Below are 24,846 nucleotides of genomic sequence, written 5' to 3' on the forward strand. Positions count from 1 at the left end.
TTGAAAAAAGTATTTTTCTATCAAAATACAATTAATGATTTCTCCATAATTTTAAAACTTCACATAATACATATCCTTACAAAGATTTGCACTACATATAATTTATGAAAATAAAATTATTTACTCAGAACCTATTAAAATTATTTTAAACAACTTATTTATGTAATATTAACTATCTCATCTTAAATTACCACAATATATATCATGTTAAGTTTTGTTAATTTTTTTGATTTTCTTTATTTGAGGTAGTTAATTTTCACATCAGGAAGACAAATCACTTACTATATTAAATTGGTACTCTATTTTTAATGTATATAAGACAAGACATAAAAACAATCCTTTAACATTATGATTCATTAAAATGTTCAACCAGTAAGTCCTTATTTCCATTTGTTAAACACCCATAAAACGAATCTAAATGTATTTAAAATCAATTTATGTATAGATTAGTATCCTTATTGCTTCGTATGATTCTATATAAAATGTTGATAAATAGATATTTATAATTTTAATCTATTCTCTTGTATAACTTTTTAAATAAAGTAGAAAAAGAAAAATATTACAATTAGTTGTTTAATCTAAGAGAATATGTTTGATCCGATGTTAAAATTAGCATTAGAGTGTCACACCCCTTTTTTTCACTCCCAAAGATTAAGTTTTAAGGGTCGAAAGGGTTTTAATTATTTAAGTGACAAAACATGAAAATTTGTTTCGAAAAAGGATTATTTTTAACAATCAAAACTCAGAGTCACCACTTGGCATAAATCGGGTGTGCCAAGTCACCCATGGATATCCTTTTTCAAAATAGTTTTTACTCTTTAATACTGGTTTGCGAACATAGAATCCGGCTAAGGAATTCTGTTGACCGAGGGGAAGGTGTTAGGCACCCCTTGATCCCGTGGTTTGACCACAGTCGCTTGACAGAGCGTATCGGCTAAATTGACACTACGATGTACAAACCACACAAAAACATGTAAAACAATCAAACAAACAAACAAAAATCAAAGGGATCTGAAATATAGTGTCCAGTCCGAGTTTTACAGTCCCGAAATAAAAATACTGAAATAACCTACAGTAGTCCTAAACTATGCTTTACCCAATGCCTCGGGCCTTGATCATGAGCATCCTTAGCATACAAAATTCTTCGGGGCATTCCCCGGTGAGTAAATACAAATGACCTCGAGGCATTCCCCAGTTAAATAAATACACTTTTCAAATACGATAAACAAAACATTCAACAAATATTCTAAGCATTCCAACAATTCAACAATTCTAAATTTGCCTACCCAAGCCTACTGTTTGCCTACCCGCTCGATGACATATCATGTTCAACATCAACAATGAATAAAAAAAACAACAATATTTATTTTTTATCAACTTTTAATTCCCGTCTTCCCCAATTCCATTGTCAGACTAATTAGCCAATTCTTCGAATATCAAATCCAACATCAACCACGTATACACAACAAAGATTCAAATACGCTAAAGAAACAAGTTATTCACACCCATAACAAACAACTAAAATTCCAAAAAATAGAATAGAGAATGAGATGAGAAATGGACCTCAATACCTTATTGATTAACTGATCTTTCTGAATAGAACCGCGTCCAATGGAACCTCAACGTCGAACCTCAATGTTACTTTTATTCAATCAACTTGAACCGATTTCAACCACGACGGGAGCCTCGTGAACCCATGAACCACGAACAGACCTCGAACTCGATTCCCAAAATCCCAAAGACAAACCCACTTTTATTTTCCGATGTTTGGGACGGTTTTGATTGGTTTTGGCGCGTCTCTGGTGAAATTTAGAGCAGCCCATGGACTACTGCGGCTGATTTGGCTGCTGGCTACTATTTTCTGCTTGTTTGGGTCATTTTCTAATGAAAATCTTGGTCGCCGGTGAGAGTGTATTCCGGCGAACTGGCCGGATTTAGAGCTCTCTCTATCTAGACCACAGCAGTGGCGTTTTCTCCCTTTATCCTTCTCAGTCTATCTCTCAAACTCTCTCTTTCGCTCAATTTCAATTTCCCTCTCTGCTTTCCGTTCAATTCTCGCTCTCAGTGCGTGTAGGTGTATGAATTCTCCCTTATTTCTATCGAGATGATGAGTATCGTCTCTTCTCCTGTGCTATACGTATTATGTGAATGGATGTGTATGCGTAAATTCTGTACCAGTGAGTGTGTGCTAATTCTGTGTATTCAAGAGGCAGCTGGTGAGTGTGTGTATTTGATGTGAGGGTCTATGGTGTGAGGTTCGTGTGTTTTCTGTGTGCTAATGGACCAAGAAAAAAAATGGAGGATCCCCCCTTTGTTGTGGAGAAGATGATTGTGTATATATTGGAAAAATGGAAACCCCCCCCCCCCCTGCATGAGAAAATGGGATATGTATATATGGTAGGTGATAGTGTGAGGGGTCACGTGGGTGGGTATTGGGATAGTGAGGTGGGTAGTGAGGTGGAAGTTTTTGATTGAGTAGGTTGTTAGGATAAGATAAATTAGCTAGAGGTATTGTTTTTTGTTTATTTTTGTATTTTTGTGGGGAATAATTAAATGGGTGAGGGTACAGGGTAGGATAAAGAAAAAATGGGTTAAAACGATATCGGGGAGAGACGAAATTAGGTGTCTACATAGAGTATATGATATTTTAATGTTAATTATGAAACCTTAAATAAGTTATAAGATATTATTTGATTTTGTAAAATAAGAAGTTATATTTTCTTATATAATGTGATTTTTACTTACACTTTCTATTGTGTTAATTTAAAAATATTAGTGATCATTCCTTTTGAAAAATTAATTAAATAACTATAAATATATTTAAATTTATATTATTGGGCCTGTAAACAGGCCCCTCATTATCTATTTTTTTTTATATATAGAAGAGTGAGTAGGTGGCACAACCAAGAGTATTCTTGTCATTTCAAAAAAAGGAAAGTGCATTGTTTGCTTATTTTGTAAGCCTTAAAGTTAGTGCATTAATTTTTAATGACCAAAAAAAAATCAAACCACTTTTTGTAAATGATAATTTTATCCCAAAATTGTATTATATCTCACGTGGATCCCACAGTTTCCTTCACAACTTTCTATAAACATTTTTGTCGATTCTAATACACAATACTCATTTCTATTCTCTTCTACAAGTGGTGAAATTTTAATTTTATTTTATTCAAATATTTTTTTTTGAATTTTATTTTATTACTTTTTTTTCTACTATATAGAAAGGAGAGTTAAAGAACGACCAAGGGCAATATAATCATTTCACGCTACTACTAACACAATTCTAGAAGCCTAATTTTGTAAGGGCATTCTTGTTATTTCAAAAAAAGAAAAGTATATTGTTTGCTTATTTTGTAAGCCCAAAATTTGTACATTAATATTTAATGTCAAAGAAAAAAAATAAACCCCTATTTGTAAATGTCAATCCTGTTTCAAAGTTGTATAATGTCTCACGTGGACCCCGTAATTTTCTTCATAACTTTCTATAAATGTCTTTTGTGAGTTCTAATACACAATACTCATTTCTATTTTTTTTATATAAGTGGTAAAATTTTAGTTTCATTTTATTCAAATGAAATGTCAACGGGCAAGTATGAATCAAAAAATTTGATGCCAAAAAAAGAAAAGTGATTTTTTGTAAATGTCCACCATATTTTAAAGTTGTATAATATCTTATATGGACCCCACAATTTTCTTCACAACTTTCAATAAATATTTTGCGTGAGTTATAATACACAATACTCATTTCTATTCCTTTTATAAGTGCTAAAATTTCAGTTTCATTTTATTCAAATGAATTGTCCACAAGGCAAGTATGAATTAAAAAATTTAATGTAAAAAAAAAAACTCTTTTAGTAAATGTCAATTCTATCCCAAAGTTGTATAATGTATCACGTAAACCCCACAGTTTGCTTCACAACTTTCTATAAATATTTTGTGTGAGTTCTAATACACAATACTTATTTCCATTGCTTTTATAAGTGTTAAAATTTCAGTTTCCTTTTACTCAAATGAAATGTATACGAGCAAATATGAATTATTTCTTTGCACATTTGGTTGTAGTAAATTATTTATTAGAGTAATAAAGAAATAAAAAATATATTACTCCCTTCATCTAAAAAAGAATGACCCATTTTAACTCGACATAGAGTATAAAAAAATATAAAAAACTTTAGTATCTTGAGGTCATAAATTAAAGTTATGTCAAATATATTAAAGTGTTTATCTTGTGGTTCTAAATATGGTACGTGGAAAGTAGAAACTAAAGTATTGACCAAAAAAATAATTTTTTTAAACAAATTAAAATGAAAAATAAGTCTTATCTTTGAAATGGAGTGAGAAAACATGTACAGGGCATTTATCTATCCACAGTTCACAACATTAAACAATAATTTCAAATTGAATTTTTTTACAATATTTAAAACAATTTTAAAAGATAATTTTAAACCATAAAAAATAATTTACGTAGTGAGTCTTGTTCATACTTTATTATGATATATGAGAATTTATATGATAAATTTTTATTAAATTAAAATTAAAATAATATACTTGAATCAAACGAAAAGAATAATTTTAAATTTAAAGAGAAATTATATTTGAAATTTGTTTCATTTGAACATTTTTTTTCAATCATAGTGTTCGGAGAAACTTTTTCTCCTCTTAAAACTATTGATACTTAGCTTATGTTTAAGGTAACACTTACAAATATAGCCCAGGGTATAACATTTTTTTTCATTATTTTTTTAATATTGTCATATCATTTTTTATGTAGATCCCATTACAACTCTATTTTAAATGAAAAAATTAGATATAATAGTCATTTCATTAGAATCTTTTCAATGTCACTAATGGTATAATCTTTCACATGGATTCTACACATCTCAACTATAAGTCTATTTTAATATGTAGTAAAAAAAATTAAATGCATTATATCAGAATGTCTATTTTAATACGTCATGTCTCGATTCAAAATGATATATTTTTCTTTTTAATCAGTTCTAAAGAAGAATTGACAATTTTATTTGTTTATTATTTTATAACATTATCAATATTTTAATCATGTTGAATTTCACTTCTTTGTCAAAAAGTCCACAAAGGTATACTCTTCTATTTAAAGTTTATTTATTTTAAAGATAATTTTAAACATTGCATAGTATTTCATATATCTTAAATTTGATGTCTAATCAAAATGATATAAATTGAAATAAAGGGAGATGTAATTTGTAGGAGGATGTGAAAATACTTACATATGTTCCGTTAAGATAAAAAAAGTAAAATTAATTTTAGCCACACATTTAACGTCATAAAGTAACTATTACTATATCATAATAAAATAATAAAAAATATTCATAAATATTGAATTGTGTTTATCTATTAAACACAGTAATAGATTCCTCCATAATTTCAAAACTTCACATGATACATATCATTATAAAAATTTACAATGCATATAATTTATAGAAACATAATTATTTACCAATCACCTATTAAAAGTATTTTAAATAAATTATTTTAAAATATAATATTAACTACCTCAATCATGTTAACTTTTATTAATTCTTTTTATTCACTTTATTTAGGTAGTAAATTTCCTCAACAGGTAGACAAATCACTTTAAAAGAATTTTTTTCCTTACTATATTAAATTGGTCACTGATTTTTGACATATATAAGACAAGACATAAAGAAAATCCTTTAACGTTATGAATCATTCAAACTTCATCGAGTAGGTCCTTATTTTCATTTGTTAAGCACTCATAAAATGAATTTAAATATATTTAAAATTAATTTATGTATGAATTAGTATCCTTTATTGCTTCATATGATTCTATCAAAAAATATTAAAAAATAAAAATTTATAATTTTAATCTATTCTCTTGTATAATTTTTAAATAAAGTATAAAAAAACACTAAAATTAGTTATTTAATCTAAGAGAATGTGTTAGACGCAATGTTAAAATAAGCATTAGAGTATATTATATTTTATATTTATTATGAAAACTTAAAGAAGTTGTAAGCTATTATTTGATCTTATAAAAATAAAATTTATATTTTATTGTATAGTGTGATTTCTATTCACATTTTCTATTGTGTTTATTCAAAAATATTAATAATAATTTTTTTAAAAAATAATTAAATAACTATAAATATATTTAAAATTATAATATTGGGCCCATAAAAGGGCCCTTTATTATCTAGTTTCATATATAGAAAGATGAGTTCAAGGACGACTAAGGGTATATTTGTAATTTAGCAGCAAATAATGAGCAAAAGTTAATATTCTTTATATTAGGTGACGTTTATTGTGGAAGACATAAAAAGCCATGTTTCTTTCGTCATCAATTAACCATTACACCGCTCTGTTTACTATTCAAGTTTTCTCTAAAATTGATTATATATGTTATGGTATGGTATTATAGATCTATATATTTTTGAAATGATGAAAACTAATTAGGATAAACAATGCTCCCATTATTGTTATTATTATTATTTATTTGTTATTTTTTATTATTTATTATATAGAAGAGTGAGCAGGTGGGACGGCAAAGGATATTTTTATTATTTTAGAAAAGAAAAGTGCATTGTTTGCTTATTCTTAGGCCTCAAGTTTGTACACTAATTTTCAATAACAAAACAAACCAAACTTCTTTCTGTAAATGTCAATTCTATCCCAAAGTTGTATAATATCTCACATGGACTCTACGATTTCCTTCACAACTTTCTATAAATATTTTTTGTTGGTTCTTATAAATAATACTCATTTCTATTCCCTTTTATAAGTGGTGAAAATTTAATTTAATTTTATTCAAATGAAATATCCATTAACAAGTGGAATTAAATTTTTTTCTTTGCACATTTGACTATAGTAAATTATTTAGCAGAGATTAACGAAATAAAAAAATATATTGCTCTCTTCATTTTAAAAAGAATGATCTATTTCAACTTGACACGACTGTATAAGAAAATAAAAAAAAATTTTGTATCATGTGGTCATAAATTAAAGTTATGTCAATGTACCAAAATTTCCTTTAACTTGTGGTTTCAAACATGGCATATACACGTGAAAAGTTAAAATTAAAGTATTGCCAAAAAAGAAAAGTTCATTCTTTTTTTAACAAATTAAATGAAAAATAGGTCTTTATTTTTGAAGTTGAGGAAGTAGCAAACATCTGCAACACATTCATCTATCCACGATTCATATCATTCAAAAAAAATTTCAAGTCAAACTTTTTCACGATATCTACAATAATTTTAAATTATAATTTGTTAAACCTTAAAAAATAATTTAAGTAGTGACTTTTGCTCATACTTTATTATAATATATGAAAATTTATGTCATAATCCTTTTATTAAATGCAAATTTAAATAATATATTTGAATAAAATGGAAAGATTAATTTTAAATTTAAAGAAAAATTATATTTGAAGTTTGTTTCATTTAAATATTTTTTTAATCATGGTGTCTAGACGAGATTTCTCTTCTCTTAGCTAAATCCATGGAATAAACAAGTTACTATTGAGTGTAACATCCATTATTATTTTTTATTGTTTTTACCTAAAATTATTGATGATTAATTTATGTTTAAGGTAACACTTACAAATATAACCAAGGGTGTAACATTTCTTTCATAATTGTTTCTAATATTTCTATATAATTTTTATGTAGACCCAATTACAATTCTATTTTAAATTAAAAAATAGATATAATGTTCATTTCATTAAAATCTTTTCAATGTCATTAATGATGTAATCTTTCACATGGATTCCACACACATCAACTATAAGTTTATTTTAATATGTAATACAAAAAAATTAAATGCGTTATATCAGAATGTCTATTTACTACATCATGTGTCTCAATTCAAATAATGTATTTTGTTTTATTTAATTCGTTCTAAAAAAATTGACATTTTTTATTTGGTTAGTATTTTATAACATTATCAATATTTTAGTCATATTGAATTTACTTTATTTGTCAAAAAGTCCACAAAGGTTTAGTCTTCTATTTAAAGTTTATTCATTTTAAAGATAATTTGAAACATTGAAAAGTTTTTTCATGTATCTTAAATTCGATGTATAATCAAAATGATATAAGTTGAAATAATGGGAGATGGTAGTTTATAGGAGAATGTGCAAATACTCACACATGTTTCAAAAAAGATAAAAAATGAAATTAATTTTAGTCTCACATTTAATTGCATAAAGCTATTACTATATTATAGTAAAACAATAAAAAAAATACTCATAAATATTGAATAGGTGTTTATCTATCATACAGAATAAGCAATTCCTCCATAATTTCAACACTTCACGTGATAAATATCACTACAAAGATTTACAATACATATAATTTATGGAAATATAATTATTTACTAATCACTTGTTAAAATTATTTTAAACAACTTATTTAAAATATAATATTAACTACCTCATGTTAAATTACTACAATATATATCATGTTAAATTTTGTTAATTCTTTTGATTCTCCTTATTTGAGGTATTAAATTTCCTCATAGGGTAGACCAATCACTTTAAAAGAAATTTCTTGCTTACTACATTAAATTGATCTCCTATTTTTGAAGTATATAAGATAAGACATAAGGGCAATCTTTTAATGTTGTGATTCATTAAAACGTTCATCCAGTAGCTCCTTATTTTCGTTTGTTAAATACACATGAAACGAATTTAAATGTATTTAAAATTAATTTATTTATGGATTAGTATCCTTTATTGCTTCATATGATTATATAACCAATATTAATAAGTAGATATTTATAATTTTAATCTATTCTCTTCTATTGTTTTTAAATAAAGTAGAGAAAGAAAAACATTAAAATTAGTTGTTTAATCTAAGAGAATATGTTTGATTCGATGTTAAAATAAGCATTAGAATACATAATATTTTAATGTTAATTATGAAAACTTAAATAAGTTGTATGCTATTATTTGATTTTATAAAAATAAAAAGTTATCTTTTATTATATAGTGTGATTTCTACTTACATTTTCTATTATATTTATTCAAAAATATTAATGATCATGTTTTTTGAAAAATTAATTAAATAACTATAAAAATATTTAGAATTATAATATTGGGCCCGTAAATGGGCCCTTCATTATCTAGTTTTCTCAAGAATTGTGTGGTACAAAAATGGTATTCCATGTTCCTCTAATAAGTTACATTTGTTAACTTATACTATACGTTCAAGAAGTATTTTTACATGATAAGCATATTCTTATATAGTTGATCATAACATGTTTATTAATTGTTATCCTTTTATCTCTAGGACGGAATTTGGAGATGTTTACATTCTAGTTACTTTTTGTAGAAAAGAAGATCCATTCTTTTCTCTTATCTTCTTATACGCCAAGCAGGCGGAGCTAGAGTTCTAATTATGAGTTCAATAGAATTAAGTAGCCTTGATCCCAAAACCTTGTATTTGCATTAGAAATCCACTTAATAAGTAAAAACAATTTATTTAACCTCGTGAAGTTGCATCTTTTATAGAGTTGATTTTTCAGCACTAAACAGGATGCTGCGTGCAAAACAAATCCCTTAAGATCAGTTCCTTTTTGAGTGAGTAAAAACTTATGTCGCTCAAAATTGTTATCGAGTGTATGTGGGATCCTTCAAAAAATAATACATTTTTGCAAGTGTGCGGCGACATTTATGATAAGTCCAAGTAATAAGAGGTCTTCGGTACAAACACAGACTAGTTCAACAAACTTTACAACAACATACCCAGTGATATCTCATAAGTGATGTCTAGTGTATGCAAAACTTACAACTACCTCGTGAGGTAGAAAAGTTTGTTTCCAAAAGAAGCTCAGCTCAAGTGCGGCAAATCCACGTAAAAAGAAGAAGGAAACAATGAAGAAAATTCCTTCACTGTTTCCAAAAAGTATCACCTAACTTTGTTTAGCAAAAAGTAGTAACTCCGCAACATGACCAACAACCTGTTTTCCTCTATCAGCGCTCTGCTCAATAATTTTATCACCTAAAACACATCTGTTTCCAGGTAGTTGCCTCCTTGATTTGATATTTGAAGCAGTGCTCAAATTAGCAGCATTATTTTGGACTTCAATATGATCATGACCCGTAGTAGACACAACCCAATGCATCAGATCCTCCTGGTCGATCTTTCTTGTTTGTATCCTTTTCTTTTGCAAGGAGGTCACAGATTCAAGTCGTAGAAACAGCCCCTTCCAAAAATGTAAGGTGAGGTTGTGTACAATAGACCCTTGTGGTCCGGCCCTTCCTGTACCCTGCACATAGCGGGAGCTTTAGTTCACTGGGCTATCCCCTTTCATCCTTTTCTCTTGCCACTTACCATTAATAATCTCCCAACCCATGTGCCAATATTCTCTACCTCCACTTTTGCACAAGCAAGCTTAGCTGATCATAGTTCTGATGGGATATGTTACGCTAGTGTTGGTATGAATTATGACCGCATGCTATCTTCGATATGATAAGAATTCCAATATTCCAAATTTTTGTTTGTACAAAATTTTGATGATGGTATGGTATTATTCACATATGTTGCCAAAAAATTTAGCAATCTCATTTGGAACAGGACAACTGTTTGTTCAAAAATTTGATGAAGAAGGAGGCACATCAGCAAAAAAGGATGACAAAAATACACTAAAATTGAGTTCAGGGGTAATAGGACCCTTGTAAAGTTGGAGTGCATCGTAGAAAATTTGGTCATAGTTCAAGAGAGTACTAGATGCTTTACTCTAAAATTAGTGGATTGAAAAAATTAGTGTCTCATGTCATAGTTGAACTTTTCTGTTATGTGGGGCGTGAAATGGGGCGAGTTATGTAATAATCACAACTTTTGCAAAAGTCAATTGTGCGCATTTTTTATTAAAATTTTCCACCATGACAAGCAAAAATGATTTCCATTGTTAGTGGTGGATGCATCACAGAGATATTAAGTTTATCTGAATCCAATATTTTTAATGTAGAGAGAAATTTATGTATAGAAATTTATTAAATTTGCACCAAAATTAAGTTCAAACTCATAGTTTTATGTCACAACCTGAACCGGGGCCCTGGTCGTGATGGGCATCCTGAACTATGGAGGCTTGAGCACCTCTTTTCTATCTGGTAATCATGAACACCATTCACATACAATAAAGAAAAATGCGGAAATAAACTGTAATACCTCGGGAAATTTTTCGTTGAAATTTTGTGCGTAAAAGTGTTGGGTTCTATCTTCTAGAATGAACTATAAATTTTCGTGCGGAATGTCTTAGATTATGACCCACCTTTGCGTAGAGTATCAAATAATATTTCCAAAGATATGTGGATCATCCAAAACGGACACCGAGCGACGAGTTATGAACATTCCGATCGAACCGTGAATAGTAGTGAACAATAAAACGTGCAGGAAAAAGTACTGAGGCCTGGCGTATTTTTGCTTCGACTTTAAATGATCATAATTCCTTGTACATAATGATCTGGGTGATTTACTAAATATCAACGGAAAGCTCTATGAGTCCTCTTTCCAATGAAATTTTTTTCATCCAATTTGTCTATCGGAGCAAAAAGTTATGGTCAATCTACTTCAGCGTACCAAAAAGTAAATATTTGGGTCAACTTCAAACGATCATAACTCCTCGTACACAATGATCTGGGTGAGATACTATATTTCAATGAAAAGATATGAGAGTCCTCTTTCTAATGAAATTGGTTTCATCCAATTTGTATATCGGAGTAAAACGTTATGGTTGATCTACTTCAGACTATCAAAACAGTCCACCAAAGGATAGATTCGAGAATTATTAGATTTTTAGGGGCGATTTGGTCATTCCCCCACCCAAAATCCGTCCAAACCCTATATTAAAGTCTATTAGAAGCATTATATGTTATATTTCATCAAATTCCCTCAAACAGAAAACCCTAAGCTCCTACATCCAACTTTAAGAACCTCCAAAGTTCACCATTAATTCTGCAAATTTATTCAAGATTCCAAGTTCCTAGTTCAACAACTTCAAGAACCTCCAAAGTTCACCATTAATTCTGCAAATTTATTCAAGATTCCAAGTTCCTAGTTCAAGAAATCCAAGAACCATCATTCAAAGGCACTATTAACATCTTAAAAATGAGTATCGATCTAAAGTTCATCATTCAAGGTATGTGGGGGTTTCTCAACAAGAATTCTCTTTCGTTCTTGTGCCCAAAAGTAATTTTCTTTACAAAGGCATGATTTTTATTTGATCCTTTATTCTTGGATGATGATTACTTTATTGATATTTGAGGGTTATTTATGGAAACCCCATTCATTTGTGTTGAACTGAATGAAAATGGCTCAAAGGGTTAGCTTGGGGATACTCGTAGCCTCAAGCATCGTGTGATGCTCCGGGACCCGTGTTCCGGGGTGTTACAAACTTGGTATCAAAGTCTAATGTTTTAAGGTGTCCTAGGGAGTCTGACAAGCCGCGTTAAGTAGAGTCTTGATCATCGATGTGTAGCATGCCACATCTATGAGCAAGAGGCTACAAGACGTTTTAGGAAAAAGTGTGATTCTTTGTTTCAAAAGTCTATCGTGCTTAGAGTGTCTCTCTCTGCTATTGATTCATGCTCTCCTCTTTCAGAAATATGCGTCTATTGATTGTCGGACCCGAGTGGTCAAGTTTCAATTTCTGGGTGCATCCGTGTTTGAGTGGTCTGGGAATTCTGTGTCACCCAAGAGTCATTTTTATCTCTTATCTCAAAGATAGAAAGCTTATTTCCAAGGGGTGTATTTACCATTTGGTTAGAATCAAAGACACTAAGTCTGAGACTCCAACTCTCCAGTCTGTTAACATCATCAATGAGTTTTCTTATGTCTTTCCGGATGATCTCCCAGGGATACCTCCTGATAGAGAGATAGAGTTCGGGATTGATCTGCTTCCCCATACTCAGCCCATTTCTATTCCTCCTTACCGTATAGCCCCTGCAGAACTTAAGGAGTTGAAAGAGCAACTCAAAGATCTATTAGATAAGGGTTTTATGAGGCCTAGTGTTTCTCCTTGGGGTGCTCCTGTGTTGTTTGTAAGAAAGAAAGATGGCTCTTTGCGTATGTGCATTGATTACCGCCAACTGAATAAAGTCACCGTAAAAAATAAGTACCCCCTTCCAAGAATATATGATTTTTTTGACCAATTACAAGGTGCAAGTTATTTCTCAAAGATAGACCTACGTTTTGGCTATCATCAACTCAAAGTTAGGGAGTGTGACATCCCGAAAACAAATTTCCGAACTCGTTATGGCCATTTTGAGTTTCTTGTTATGTCTTTTGGGTTAACTAATGCCCCAGTAGCTTTCATGGACCTCATGAATCGAGTGTTCAGACCATATCTGGATATGTTTGGCATAGTTTTCATCGATGATATACTGGTGTACTCTCGTAGTGAGGACGAATATTCGAATCATCTCCGAACCGTCTTGCAAACCCTTAGAGATCACAAGTTGTTTTCCAAGTTCAGTAAGTGTGAGTTTTGGCTAAGGTCAGTTGCTTTTCTAGGTCATATCATTTCTTTTGAGGGTATTAGAGTTGATCCCCAAAAGACCGAAGCTATTAGAAATTGGCCTAGACCTATTTCTCCGGCTGATATCTGAAGTTTCTTGGGTTTAGCTGGCTATTACCGCCGTTTTGTTGAGGGTTTCTTCTTTATAGCATCTCCAATGACTCGGTTAACCCAAAAGAAAGTAAAGTTCTTATAGTCTGAATCTTGTGAGAAGAGTTTTCAGGAGTTGAAGACTCGACTCACTTCAGCCTCTGTTTTGACTTTGCCTGCTGGTGTTGATGGTTTTGTGGTATACTATGATGCTTCGAGAGTTGGGTTGGGTTGTGTATTGATGCAGAAGGGTAAGGTGATAGCTTATGCTTCTAGACAATTGAAACCCATGAGAAAAATTACCCCACCCATGACCTTGAGTAAGCTGCTGTTGTGTTTGCTTTGAAAATCTGGAGACACTATTTGTATGGTGTCCATCTTGATGTTTTCACTGATCATAAAAGTCTACAGTATGTGTTTACCCAGAGAGAATTAAATCTTAGGCAGAGACGATGGTTAGAATTGTTAAAGGACTATGATATGAGTGTGCTGTACCATCCGAGCAAGGCCAATGTTGTGGCAGATGCCCTAAGTAGAGTGTCCATAGGTAGTGTTTCAAATGTGGTAGAAGGTAAGAAAGAGTTGTCTCGTGATGTACATCGTTTGCCTAGATTGGGGGTTAGGTTGTTTGACTCTGCTGAAGGTAGTATAGGGGTTCTGAGTAGTTCCGAATCCTCCTTGGTTTCGAAAGTGAAGGAAAAGCAATACTTAGATGCTGGTTTGGTCAGACTGAAGGATTCAGTCAAGGACCAAAAAGTAGAGGTTTTTTCTCCCAAGGGGGAGATGGTGTGTTGAGATTGCAGGGTAGATTGTGTGTCCCGAATGTTGATGATCTAAGATAGAGGATTATGGCTAAAGCGCACGGGGCGCGATATTCTATTCATTCTGGTGCCACCAAGATGTACCGAGACTTATGGAAAATCTATTGGTGGAGTGGAATGAAGAAAGATATAGCAGCGTTTGTAGCTAAGTGTGCAATATGCCAATAGGTTAAGGTTGAACACCAAAGACCTGGTGGTATGATGCAAGAGTTTAGTATTCCCACCTGGAAGTGGGAAGAGATAAATATGGACTTCATGATTGGTTTACCTCCTTCCCGATGGCATCATGATTCCGTTTGGGTTGTGGTTGATAGGTTGACTAAGTCTGCTCATTTCTTGCCTGTTCATACTTCATATACTGCTGAGGATTACGCTAGATTGTACATCCTAGAGCTAGTCAGACTGCATGGAGTTCCCTTGTCTATTATTTCGGATAGGGGTACTCAGTTCACTTCGCAATTTTGGAAAGCTTTTCAGAAGGGTCTTGGTACCTAAGTGCTTTTGAGTTCTGCTTTTCATCCGTAGACCGATGGTCAGGCTGAGCGGACCATCTAAACCTTAGAGGATATATTGAGAGCTTGTGCACTTGACTTTAAGGGAAGTTGGGATGATCACTTACCGTTGATAGAGTTTGCTTAAAATAACAGTTTCCACTCTAGTATTGGTATGGCTCCGTTTGAAGCATTATATGAGAGGAAGTGTAGATCACCCATAGGTTGGTTCGAGGTGGGTGAAGCGGCTGTGAGTGGTCCTGATTCGGTATTTGAGGCTATGGAAAAAGTTAAGTTGATTAGGGAAAGGTTTAAAACTACGCAGAGTCGTCAGAAGTCATATGCGGATGTTAGAAGGAGAGACCTTGAGTTTGAAGTTGGTGACCTAGTGTATCTAAAAATTTCACCCATAAAGGGGGGTAAAGAGATTTGGAAAGAAGGGGAAGCTTAGTCCCTGTTATGTTGGTCCTTACAAATTTCTTAGCCGTGTTGCTAAGGTAGCTTATGAGGTCGAGTTGCCTTCCGAGTTGTCCTCTGTTCATCCAATATTCCATGTCTCCATGCTTAGAATGCATATGAGTGATGCTGCGGTAGTGGATTCCTCTGTGAGTGCTGACATTCAAGAAAATCTTTATTTTGATGAGATTCCTGCTGAGATTCTTGATTTCAGTGTCCGACGACTAAGGAACAAAGAAGTTCCGTTGGTCAAGGTATTGTGACGAAACCAATCTGTTGAGGGTGCAACTTGGGAAGCTGAGGCGGATATGCGATCCAAGTACCTACACCTATTTTTTGCGAACATCGATCAAGCCGAAGGTACTGTTCTTTCCTAAATCATGCACTTTTGATAGAAGTTGCAGCAGTGCAGCTGTCATTTATTATGTGTTCAGCTGTAGTTTCTTGAATTTATGCATTCTATGTTGCATTCGGAGTGAGAAACGATGTGGTGATGAGTCTAACGAATGGTTTCAGCTGTATGCTCTATTCCCTATCTAATCTTTGCATGTATAGCATCATTCGAGTATGAATGTTTCCAAGGGGGGATGATGTAATACCCCAAGAAATTTTTTGTTGAAACTTTGTGCGTAAACGTGTTGGGTTCTATCTTCTAGAAATAATTATAAATTTTTCATGTGAAATGTCTTAGATTATGATCCACCATTATGTAGAGTATCGAATAAACTTTCCAACGATATGTGGATCATCTAAAAAGGACACCCGAGCGACGGGTTATGAACATTCCGATAGAACCGTGAATAGTAGTGAACAGTAAAACGTGCAGGAAAAAGTACTGAGGCCTGGCGTATTTTTGCTCCAACTTTAAATGATCATAAATCCTTGTAAATAATGATCTGGGTGATCTACTATATATCAAAGGAAAGCTCTGCGAGTTCTCTTTCCAATGAAACTGGTTTCATCCAATTTGTCTATCGGAGCAAAAATTTATGGTCAATCTACTTCATCCTATCAAAAGCGAATTTTTGGGTCAACTTCAAACGATCATAACTCCTCGTACACAATGATCTGGGTGAGATACTATATATCAACGGAAATATATGAGAGTTCTCTTTCTAATGAAATTAGCTTCATCCAATTTGGATATCGGAGTAAAACGTTATGGTTGATCTACTTCAGACTATCAAAACAGTCCACCAAAGGACATATTCGAGAATTATTTGATTTTTCGGGGCGTTTTGGTCTTTCTCCCTCACCCAAAATCCGTCTAAACCCTATATTAAAGCCTATTAGAAGCATTATATGTTATATTTCATCAAATTCCCTCAAAAAGAAAACCCTAAGCTCCTACATCCAACTTCAAGAACCTCCAAGGTTCACCATTAATTCTGCAAATTTATTTAAGATTCCAAGTTCCTAGTTCAACAACTTCAAGAACCTCCAAATTTCACCATTAATTCTACAAATTTATTAAAGATTCCAAGTTCCTAGTTCAAGAACTCCAAGAACCATCATTCAAAGGCACTATTAACATCTCAAAAATGAGTATCGATCTAAAGTTCATCATTCAAGGTATGTGGGGGTTTTTCAACAAGAATTCTCTGTCGTTCTTGTGCCCAAAAGTAATTTTCTTTACAAAGGCATGATTTGTATTTGATTTTTATGAATTTGAAGCATGAACCCATATCTTATGATGATTATTATGAAATCTTGATGTTTATGATTTTGAAAGATGAATTTTCATATGTGGTGATATAAAGCATGAATCTTGAACGATATTTATCATGATTTTGATATTTGGGTCGTGAATCCCCATTGAAAATTGTGTTTTATTTTTGAGAAATTGTGTGTTATAAGCACGTTGATGTTGAATATTTGAGATATTTTGAATGATTTGACCTTTTGATCTTAATGGAGTTGTTCTGAACTCGAGTGTGAAAGAAATCCACGACGTAGTTGATTTTGATAGATGGGAAGCATGATGGCTCCCAATGTATATTTATATATTACTGAAATTGTTTTGTTGTGGATTGTCTTTGAAATGATCTGAGCTAAGTCCGGGAGAAATCTTTAGCACCGAGTGGGAGGTATAAAGCGACCTTACTTCCCTAGAACTACGTGCCCCCGTAGGAGTGAGCCTGAGGCTGATTTATATAATGATCACTAGTTTGTGTGGATTGATATCGATAGTTCTACTTTGATGGCAAGGATAGGACGGCTCTCCCCAACGTGGGTTGTACGTTGGACTCCATGTAGCTCAAATGGTTTATGTCAGTTATAGGATTTCCTAGTGTGTGTGTTTTTCCTTTTGTCTATGGTGAATGGTGAAGTGATTTGAAAGTGGAGTTGTGAAAGTTATTCTTTCGAAAGATTTAAATGATATTTACATTATGAGAATTGATATTCTTGATGAACTGAAAGTGATTGATAAATTATATGATGACTCACATGTGTTATTGTACTTATTTCATCCTTTCATGATTATGATGATTTTCTTCGGGCTATGTGAGTCTTTCATACATCCTGCATATTTCTTATAAATATTTATGATGATGATGTTTATACAACTGCATACCACCCATATACTCGGTTTTTTTCCACATCTTCAGATGTGGGCTGCATTTTCTCGGAATGTAGGTTCAGGTGCTCAGTTCTAGGTTCGACAGTGATTCTTCGGGCACGCTGTTGTACATCCTCTGTTGTTGTGAGTCCTCATGTTCTGAGGACGTGAGTCTGATGTTGGTTTCACGGAATTGTTTACATTTGATAATTGAGTATGAGTCAGTTAGGGCATGTCTCAATGGCTCGCTGGTTTTATTGATTTTCTTAGACGCTTGTCAGACTAGTATAGATGTTGGGAGTTGACTAATAAGTCGTATTTTGTTATCTTTTTGAAATTATTTTATTCTTGGATGATGATTACTCTGTTGATGTTTGAGGGTTATTTATGGAAATATCATTGATTTGTGATGAACTGAATGAAAATGGCTCAAAGGGTTAGTTTGGGGCTACTCGTCGCCTCAAGCACCGTGTGAGGCTTCGGAACCCATTTTCCGGGGCGTTACATAAACAGAGGGAATCATGGTCATACTCTGAGTTCAATTTTATAGAATAAAATCAATAGACATCTAGACAATATCCATCTCAGTCTGCAAAATCTCTAATACATCAGAATATAATAACTTGTCTATAATTGGGACAAGGCCCCAGTCGGACCCAAAACTAAAATGCAAAACAATACTCTAGTAACAGGCCTTCCAAAATAAAGAAGGCTCACCAACTTCACACTTCGGTCTAAAGATTCTACAGTTTGGAGGGACCCTGGACTGAGCCTCAGACCTTGAAATATAAGGGGTCAATACAAACATACTGGTATGTGAAACAACTCAAAATAGCATGCTTTTAATACAAAATAGATGAGAGCATTTCATAAAAATAATGAGCATAATACGTAAGTAAAAATACATGGGCATACTTTAGTGATCTCTAAAACACTTCTTGAAACCATGACTCGCTCTATGTTATTCTTCTGAGCTAGTCAGTACACCCTAAAAATCTGAAATTCCACAGGCTATGTGGAACCCGCCCTTAACTCGGTGGCCAAGCCTCCAATCCAAGTAGCCGCCAGGATTGGAGTGGTGATATCCCTCATGTGAGCACACCCCAGGATATTCCCCCATGTGAGATGTCCTAAAAATGTCATATCATGTAGGATCATATATCATAAGTCCCGTATCGGTAACTTTGATTTCCGGCGATGAGCCCTTGCTCTCAAACGCCTTCTTCGGGTAACCTACTAGCTCTTTTAAGCCCAACTTTTAGTTCTTTAACGAAAACACATTCATACTTTTCACACATTTAACACTATTTTGTTCGGGGCATGGAATCATCGGGTATCGTCATACCCTGACTTGCAAGTCAATAAAATCACATCATATCATGTCTGCGGCCCATTTCACTTATTATCATATTCATGACCACCCTAGCTTTTAAACATCATATAAGAGAGTGTTACGCAATAAACTTTTCATTCAAATATTTACCAAAACATTCTCCTCCCAATTGTAAAATCAATAGGTAGTCACCTTATATTTGTAATTACTTAAAATCCAAGAAAGATTGTTAATTTGACATAACGAGCATTTATCATGTGAAAACACATTCCCAACATGTCATAAACAATACTAGTACATGATCATTAAACAAGCACTCACCATTAGTTTTTCGTTTAGAAAGTTCATGCCTTTAAACAACCCATAACAATATAAATCGAAAATATCATAATAAAAGAGGGGTCTCATTCAAACTTTCATTGCACCCCAAAACATAAATATATTGGTATATTCAAAATTCACGATAGACGGTTCAAGACAACATACAATTTATTCAAAACAACTTCATGACATATACTTTTCAAACAATTTCAAACCCTTTCTTTATAAATATGATTGGGGATCTTTAATGTAAGAAAAACAATAGAAAAATTATGCCCATGATGTTTAGAGAAGTCCCACAAACCTTAGATTATAATATTTGAAAATTGGAACCCAAATCTTGATCCGTTTCTTGAAATCTTGAGCTTAAGGATTGATTCTTGATTTCTTGTTCTTAGAGGAAACCCTAGTTTGATCTTATTTTTTAGAGTGAAAAGAGGATATTGATGTTGTAAAACTGATAATAGTTGAGTAAATAACATTTAGGGAGTTATTTAATTCGTGTGAGAAGTTTTTGGGAAGGGAAAGTACCAAAATACCCCGCTAAAAATGTACTTTTTGCGCGATTCAACCTCGACTGACACCTCTTTGAAAAACGGGCATAACATTTTACCCCGATATCAGATTAAGAGAAATTGGTGGCCTTGGAAAGAGGACTCAATGACCTTTCATTTGATATATAGTAGGAAATCTAATTTGTTATTCACAAAAATTAATGGTAGATGGAAGTTTACTCAAGTTTAGACGCTTACCAAAACTCAATCGATAGGAAAGCTTTAAACTCGTCCTTGAGTTAGTAGATTTTATGACCTCAATTAATAGTCAAATGCATTCAAACCCTATAGGATTGATCATTCCACATATATTAACAAAGAATCATTGGGTTTGGGTCTATATGTATAGAAAAGACGGTTTAAACTATATCCCGAAAGGGCGGGGTGTTACATTATCTCCCCCTTGGGATCATTCGTCCCCGAATGATGGAAAGAAACTTGTTAAAGCTCTAGTGGTATGGAATAAGGAACGTAACCTTGCATCGAACATTTTTCCTTAGTAAAACATGCAAAGACATCAAAAAAGCTTCATGAAAACCCCTAGTGAAATGCGTAAGCACAAAGCACGAGGTAATGAAACTATACAATGGGATGACTTTGCATATGAGTTCTATGAATCATTATCATCACAACATAAGGCATAATTTTATTTGGTGATAATAGGCCTGATTTAACTTGGTACAATCATGAGATGGGATTTCATAGAAGATAGAATTTAGAAGCATTCTCCACCTCACAAGATACAACAAAAGGATCTTAAACTTAGAGACACTATTCATCTATGCCCCAACATTAATTAACATACTACATACCTTCCAACTTACAATTCACCCATCATATATTTAAACACAAGAGTTTGTGTCCGACCTATAATACTTCTATATTGAATCCCAACTCGAAGGAAAGAGGTGCTAACTTAAACTACTGGACTTTTCACTCTACATCACATTAAGAAATCACCTCACCCTATCACTATAATCCAACAACCTCAAGTCTTAATTCAAGGAATACTAACCACACAACATATTGGTTTGTGTTTTCATCAATCACAAAATTCAAGCCTATCATTCCTACACCCTTTTCATGGATTTCCCAACTAAGACCAGCCAATTCAATCATTCTTGCTAAGATTTTCACCACATAACTCTTTTTTAACTATCTCACGTAACGAAAGCTCATCTCCTTCTTCCCCCTTCTCCTATATACTTAGCTCTAGAAGTCACATCAAAATATCCATTTTCGGAAACATCTACTCCCTCACTCAATACACGACCACGCTTTCATAACCACCATCATATTGACATACGAAGGGTCATTGAGGGATCCAAGCCTAAACATCATGAATGGATGTAACACTCGTCAATTCATAACTTATACTTATTACACTACTCAAGGAGGGACATGAAGTAAAGATACGATAGAATAGACATGGAGTGCTTCAGATATCAATTGTCTGGACCATAAGTAAATGGTTGTTCGGCTTAACCATAACACAATATGATTTCTTAGGACATACTATGGTGAGAAACATGGGTACACATATCTCATGATTTGTATAACATAAGGTCGTATTTCATAAAGTCAATGATTGAGACAAAAAGTGATACTTGAAGCTATTACTTCTCATTTTCAGAGCTGGGATAGTCATAAGTTCGCACAACTTTATCACTTTGGCTAATTCTGGCATAAAATGATTCAGTGACATACAAAAATATGTTTTCTTAGGACCAAGCATACTGTGAGACATAGGTTTGGATCATGAGCAACATAATATATGGCTTGGATATTTGGAATATTCTATCACTGAGGGATATTATTGCTCCTTTTCTGGATATCGAAACATGACATGTGTCACATAGAGAGCTCAAACCTTAGGCATAGGCAAGAAATGAATACATATGAAATTGGTAGAAGTCCATTCAAATCGAAGTAGGTGAAGTTTGATTTAATAGGAATGGATTTAACATGATTCTTACTTGAAACTTGATACAAAAAAAAATATTTGGGAACTACTTTAATCCATCATGTTCCCCTTAGATCAAAGTCACCCTCCTAGACTTAAGAATATAACCTTTCATCAATCTAAAACCACAGTTCTCAATACAATAGGGGATATCAGTATACACACGAACACAAACTTCCTTAAAGAATTTTACATATAGACACTAAATTCTTTCTGGGTTATCCCTCTCCAGGGATACTAATCATAACTTCCTCTAACACCAAAGTCACCAACTTATGACTAACATTATTATGGGCATGGATATCCACGGTTCTAAACACTTAATACTCCATCTTTAACTCCTTAGAATACTCGCAATACACCTATAATCACATAACTTACAACTTAACAAAATTTGTAAAACCATACCCATGGCTCATATTGCCAAACTATATTTCCTAAATTCAACTCTAACGAACACCTTACAACAACTCACCAGAATTCTCAATACTATAATATCAAGAACACAAACTAGGTACGCAAAATACTTACACACATAAATGCTAAACTTTTCCTATTTAAGTATACTCTAAAGGAATTTCTTTCCAAGAATGCTACTTGTAATTTTCACTATCCTCTATCATCATCAACCTAAAACTCGCAGTCTCATGAGCATACCTATCCTCACTCCTTATCACATAAAAATCCACTCTCCACTACTTAACATTTTAATATTAGACTGTTAATCACATAAATTATATCACAAAATCTTACCTAACATCATACTACCAGAGGAGGGGAAACTTATTCTTATATACTTATGCTTGTATCCACTTAATAACTCACCCACAACTCATTATTTTTACTCTAGTCCTCATATACTCATATAAATCATAATTACTACTTGAACTTTCCATAAATTATCTACCTAGACTCTATCACGATCCAAACCGAGGACCTGGCTGTGATAAATAATCCAAACCATGATGGTCTAGACACCCGTCTAACTTGTAATCACATACATCATTCATATACAGAAAAGAACTATGGAAATATACTGAGTATGGGATCATGGTCATGCTCTGAAATCAAAAAAATGTTAAATACTGCAATTCAACAACATCTAAAATAATATCTGACTTTGTCTGCAAAACCTCTACTACATATGAAACAAAGATGTCTGAAAACTAGGACAAGGCCCCCAGTAGACCAAAACCATAAATAAATGTTTGAAATTTAAATAGGCCTTCTGAAACATAGAAGGCTCACCAACTGAACTGTGCACTTCTGTCTAGAAAGATCTACTGCTTAGCCAGACCGCAAGATTGAGCCTCAGATCCTCAGAGGTAGGGGTTTAATACAGTTGTACTAGTATGAAGAGTAAACCCAAAATAATATTTGATATTCAACATCTATGAGTGCAATTTCAAAACAGTTCATAAATATGTCACATAGTAAAAGTAACATGGGCGTGGTTAAAAGTCTATAAAACCATCTGAACTCTATGACAAACTCATTGTTTTATTTATGAACTAGGTAGTATACCCTATAATTCTGTAATTCCACGGGCTATATGGAATCTTTTCATAACTTGGCAGACAAGTATCATGACTCGAATCATGGCCCTGGCCATGACAAACATCTCAAACCATAAAGGCCCGAGAGCCCTTTTAACTTATAATCATATACACCATTCCTACTCAATAAGGAAATGCAAAAAATTATAATGAAACGGAGCCATGGTCATAAGTCTGATACAAATTCAACAATAAAAAAAATGAAATCCAAACCCTCTAATAACATCTAAAAAACTGTCTGCAGAATCTCAACTACATGACTAATAACAACTATCTGAAAATTCTGGGACAAGGCCCCCAGTAGACCAAAACCATGACAAATGATAAATATCTGAAAATAAATAGGCCTTCTGAAATATAGAAGGCTCACCGACTGAACTCTGCGCTTCTACTTGAAGAAATCTACTGCTTATCGGGACCCCTAGATTGTACCTCAGAACCTGGAAGGTAGGGGGTCCATACAAATGTACTGGTATGAAGAGAAATCCAAAATAAAGATTTTGATATAAATAACATAGTTGAGAGATAGTCATAAAACATCATATATGATAAAAATTCCAAAACGCATAGGCATCTTTGATAATCATAAAACCTTTCTGTCAATGCAGTCTCTGATCTTTGTATTATTTCTGAGTTAGGTGACACTCCCCTACAAGTCTGATATTCCATGAGCTATATGGAATCCGCCATTGACTCGGTGGGGAAGCCCCCAACCTAAGTGTGCCGCAAGGGTTGGAGTGTCTAAGTTTTGTACGCCACAGGGCACTAGGCCAACGTAAAATAATATACCCGGATTGGCAAATCACGATTTTAGGCAGTGAGTTGTCTAAAATCGTGCCTTCTTCGGGGACCACCTAAAATCTCTTTATGCCTAATTTTAGTCTATTTTGTTACATACGTCATTCTAGTTTCAAAATATGAAAATCTGATTTCAAACATGTATTCTATTCTATTCTGAATTAACATGACATTATCTGAGTTGGTGTCGTCACACCAAGACTGGCAAGTCCTATTTCTGAGCTATAATGCATCATGCATGATTCTTTCATCAAAAACTTAATTCAGAGCACCCAAATATGTAAATAGTATAAGATATTTCATGTTCAGAAAGCACAAGTCAAAACTATTCAAGGATTATCATTCTTTCAATAACAATGTGGCAGTCCTGAAATCTTTGTCAAACCATGCA

The sequence above is a fragment of the Capsicum annuum genome, unplaced genomic scaffold (genome assembly GCF_002878395.1).
Source record: "Capsicum annuum cultivar UCD-10X-F1 unplaced genomic scaffold, UCD10Xv1.1 ctg80783, whole genome shotgun sequence".
Lineage (NCBI taxonomy): Eukaryota > Viridiplantae > Streptophyta > Magnoliopsida > Solanales > Solanaceae > Capsicum > Capsicum annuum.